The 5,105-nt window shown below is 39.5% G+C and overlaps 1 pseudogene; it reads right to left on the reverse strand.

The window, feature by feature from the left end:
* Positions 1 to 4,210: 4,210 nt before the first annotated feature.
* LOC148355200 (U2 spliceosomal RNA) lies at positions 4,211 to 4,367 on the reverse strand (annotated as a pseudogene).
* Positions 4,368 to 5,105: the final 738 nt, after the last annotated feature.

Genomic DNA, 5,105 nt, shown 5'->3' on the forward strand with positions numbered 1-5,105 from the left:
TATGAGTTGCTTCAAGTTGCCCTGAAAGTTGCTTAGTATAAAAAAAGCTCAAAGTTAAAATGAGTTACACCACGACATTTTGTGGTAAAGTAAAATTATTAATTCATTTTGTGCATAATTTACATTATTGAGGGGACCCCCAAAACCTGTCTTTTTTGTATTCTCGTTTTGACAAACTTTTTTTTCTTTTTCATATTTTTTAACTATTTGCTGGATGCCAGAAGTATGAAACAGGCAGCTGTGGAGCCTTTTTCCACATGAGGCGGAAGAAGTTTGTCTTATCTAAGATAGTGCCTAGCTTTATAGCCGCCGAAACCACGCAGGGGAGGACATGTCCTCTACAATGTGGCTACACGAGACTCAATGGTGTCAACTGGTTCAAGCTGGATAATGCGTGCAAGAGTGCTTTTAGATGGGAAAACGCCAAGCAAGGACAAGTCACAGAAACATGGAAGGTCAGCTCAAGGCTTTTATCCAATATCTGAGATGCCTAATTTTACAATCCCCCTGTTTGGTTGGCCTTAAGGATCACTTAACTAAACTTGTGTTTTGCAACGTAGTTTGCTTTCCCTGTAATTATTTAATTCACTTTTCTTATCCATGACATTTATAGGTTAGTAGGCACTCAAATAGTCAAGTCATGTCATTTTTATTTATATAGCCCTTAATCAAAAAGAGTCTCAAAGGGCTGCACAGGTTATTGCACAGACTATTATCTCAGACTATTATTACACCATCATAAGGAAAGAAGACATGAATTGATTTTGTACTTGCCAGGAGAACAGGGGAATGGCCAAAAGTTAGGTAAGAAATTCCAAACTGTATTTTTAATAAATCTTTGCGGTTACAAAAGCACATCCACTATAAACGGTGTGGAATTCCAAAAAAACAGCAACACGATTGGCTGATAGTGACAATGATGTAAAAAGCTTTTGACTTGAAACTTGGGATTTTCCTTTTAAAACTCACAGAATTTCGAATTATTGTTGCAACTCGTCTGTAACTTATTACTGTGCTGAGCGTCTGTAGGTACAAAGTGAGGCAAGCAATTCTATTGCCTCATGGCAGATGGCGATAGTGAGGTCAAAGATCCCGATTTGGTGCTAAAATTCTCACAGAAAGCCAAGGGCAATGTGGCTAAGGGGCTACTGCCATCATCTGGTGAAATGCTGATTTTTTTTTTGGGGGGTACAAATATATCTTTTATTGGTGAGCCACATATTATTAATTTTATGACAGAGGCCGAGGGCCAGTAAAACTTTGATCACGGGCTGTAATTGGCCCCCGGGCCGGACTTTGGACATGAGTGTCTTAATGTCTTTATTTAAGTACACTCATTATTTGTATTCTAGTCATTAAGCAAATGTGACTCTAGGGCACTTAATGCTTGTTATGCAAAATAAAAAATGAATTTCCCATGGCAGTGTCGTTGATTTTGGTCATTCATCATTGTTTTTTCTTTGTTGTTCTCAAAATAAAACACCAGGAATTGGATTTATTGTATTCTTCAATTTGTTTTTGACATTTAGATGTATTAAATGCGCCACCCACCAAAAAATAAGAGGCTCAACCATAAGCCTGGAATAACTTAACCTGCCCTTTTGTTCAAAATTGAGTTTGCTTAAAATAAACAATCTTGCCTAAATGGTTTGCTTTCTTATGCACGAGAGATTTTTGCTCTCATTAAGTTGTTTTCCGGAGAGCCCGGTAAGCATGGTTAACACCTTCAGTGGCTCATATCATGCCAAGGTTGAGCGCACTCTCCACCCCTTGCCGGATACAGTGCCTAGCGAAATTATTGCCCCCCCCAAGAACCTTTTATCATTTTCCTTCATTTCAGGCTTCAAACTTAAATTTAAAAAAACTGGAAATGTTTTACAAGAATCAAAGACATGTGATACACAACCGTGAAGTGAAACCAAATCATTGATAATATTTTTAAGAAAAAAATAAGTTGCAAAAATATCGGCCCCCAATTCTCCTAGCTCAGGCAACTGACTCCAGAAGTTCCCTGGTGACTTCTGAACGATCCAATCTCTACCTAAATGACTAACAATGATAAATAGAGTGCATTAGTCTCAATTTAAATTTACCTAATCGGTGATGGACTCAGAGGTCTGTGAAAGCGGACAATGGAGAACAAGCAGTATAAGGACCAATAAACCCACCCTGTAGATTCAGGATAAAATTTTGGAAAAGTTCAAAGCAGGAATGAAATACAAGACAATACACAACATATACACATCTCCTGTGCAAGCAATCATATCAAAATGGAGAGAGTACAAAACACCTGCAAACCAAGACTTGGCCGTCCCTCTAAACCTTTGGCCCAAACAAGGAGAAAACTTATGAGTGAAGCATCAAAGAGGCCCATAATCACACTAGACTACCTTCAGGCATAGAAGGCTGGGGTAGGATAATCTATGCATAAGACAACTATTGATCATATTCTGCATAAATTTGCCTGGAAGAATGGGGAGAAAAAAAGTGTAATGTTTCGCATAAGAGTAATAATCTACATAACCCTGAAAATACCATCCCCACTGTTAAACATGGTGATGGCAGAATCATGCTCTGCGGTTGCTTTTCTTCAGCGAGAACTGGGAATATCGATTGAGTTGATGGAAAGACGGATGGAACCAAATACAGGGTGATTCTGGCCAAAAATCTGTTGGAGTCTGCAATAACCCTGAGAATGGGGTGCAGTTTCACCTTCATACAAGACAAAACACGAAACATGAAGCAAAACCTACAATGGATTGGTTTACAACTATCATAATAAAGGTGTTAGAATGACCAAGCCAAAGTCCAAACCTCAATCTTAAGAGCATGGGTCATTGACCTATGGCTCACCAGCCATATATGGCTCTTTTCATGAATACATATTGCTCAGAAGTAAAAATAGGCGTTTAGTTGTTATGTTGTGTTGTGTTGTGTTATGTTGTAACATACAGAGAAGATTATCACACTTGCGATACAATGCAGACTGTTGTAAATTTTATAGGTCACAATTTTAACTACAGTTAAGGTCTCCCACCAACAGACTGACAGTTTTGGCTGTAAATCGTTGAATAATCCGTTATATGGGAACCCATTGAACAGTCTAAGTTCATTGTTGAGACACTTTATGATGAAAAGCCACATAAAAAACTTTGAATACCCAGAAGTTCTAGAAAAGCACCCAGAGCACAGGTGTCAAACAGGCCCGCGAGACAACACTCAGAGAAGCGCAAGGGAAAAACAAGCTGCAGGTTGAAATATGTCAACTTGCTGTTGCCAAAACCAGGTGCCTCTCCTTTTATTTCCCCCCCCTCTCACAACTTTTAAATCTTTTGTTTCTCACGCTCTCTCCCTCTCTCTTTTTCTTTCTTTGTCCCGCCCTCTCTCCTTTTCCCTCCCTCTTTCTCTTATTTCTTTATCTCTCTTTTTCTTTCTCTTTAATCTACTAGTCCGGCCCCCGACAGAATGTTCGTTTCATCGTGTGGCCCCCGAGTTAAAATGAGTTTGACACCCCTGACCTAGAGCAATTTTATTGGGTGAGCAGTTGGAATGGGCGGAGCTGTACACAGGGCACGCATACTCCTCCTCACCCATCGTTGTCTGCACTGAAGATAAATACATTGATATCCTAGTTTGCAGTATTTTGTGACATTTTTACTAAATAACTTTGCTCCCACTTAACGTTATTTCGGGAAAAAAATGACCCTTAAAACAAGCCTCAATAATCTTAATTAATTACTGGAGGGAGACAAATTTTAAAGGTTATATTTATATTAATCTGGTTCACAGGATCTGGCATTAATATTATTTCATAGATTGGATCAAATAATGAAACATCAGACATTAAAATAAAATGTGCTTGAATAATTAGCTTTTGTCTGGAGAGCGGGTTTGGCGGTTTTGTGGAATTTTGTTTTAAAATATATGGAGTGGCGCGCTTAAAAAAAATGAAAAATAAAAATAGTTTCGCTTTCATAGCATTTTGGTTCCCACCCCCTGCAATAAAAAAGAATATGAAAATCATCATCATCAAACCTTAAGGAGGGGGGTTTTGGGGTTTTTAAGGGTTATTGATCTATCTTCGTTATTCATTATCCATTATCCGTTATCAGTCAGTTCATAATACGCTACAAAGCCTAGGAGCCGAGACACTTACTCTCAGCCAAAAGGCCAAGCTAAGGTCCTAGCCCTAAAGCCTTGCTGCGATCATTGCGAATGCACCGTTCCCGGAGGTACTGCAATACCGGGCGGATGCGTGGAGTGGACAGAGCAAGCTCATATTCCATCTCCGGAATGCAAAAATCAAAGATAGTGACTTCATAGAAAGTACACAAAAGGCCAAGCATCAAAGCCAAAGGCCAAGCTAAGGAACCTGAGCTGTTTGTAAGGAAGAATGGGCAACTATTTATGTTCCAAGATGTACAAAACTTATAGAGCAGGGGTGTCAAACTCCTTTTAACTCAGGGGCCACGCGATAGAACATACATTCTCTTGGGGGCCGGAGTAGTAGACTAAAGAGAAAGAAAAAGAAAGAGAAAGAAAAGAGAGAAAGAGATGCAGAGAAAAGGAGGGAGGGTGGGACAAAGAAAGAAAGGGAGAAAGAGAGAAATAGAGAACGAGATAAAAGAGAGAGAATAGGAGATTCAAAAGAGATAAAAAGAGAAATAGGGAGAGAGTGGGAAAGAAAGACAGAGAAAGAGAGTAATCCAAGGATAAATAGAGAGAAAGTGAGAAGGGGAGTAAGAGAGAAGGGGAACACAAGAGAGATAGAGAGAAAGAGAAAAGGAAAAAGGTAGAGAGAGCAAAATAATGGTTAAAAAGACACAGAGAGAAAGAGACAAAGAGGAACAAAGAAAGAGAGAAAGCAAGACAGGAAGAGTGAAAGAGCAAGATATAGGGAGTGAGAGAAGAAAAGAGAGGGATAAGAGAGAGAAAGAAATACAAGTACAGCGTTTTTGAGAGGCACCTGCATTTGGAAACATCACGTGGACATATTTCAACCTGCAGCTTGTTTTTCTCTTGCGCTTCCCTCAGCGTTGTCTCGCCGGCCGGATTCGATCCCGGGCCAATATGCCAGTATGTCAAAAAGTTCTTGGGCGCGCCAA

The sequence above is a fragment of the Urocampus carinirostris genome, chromosome 12 (assembly GCF_059441175.1).
Source record: "Urocampus carinirostris isolate Australia breed hairy pipefish chromosome 12, RoL_Ucar_1.0, whole genome shotgun sequence".
NCBI lineage: Eukaryota > Metazoa > Chordata > Actinopteri > Syngnathiformes > Syngnathidae > Urocampus > Urocampus carinirostris.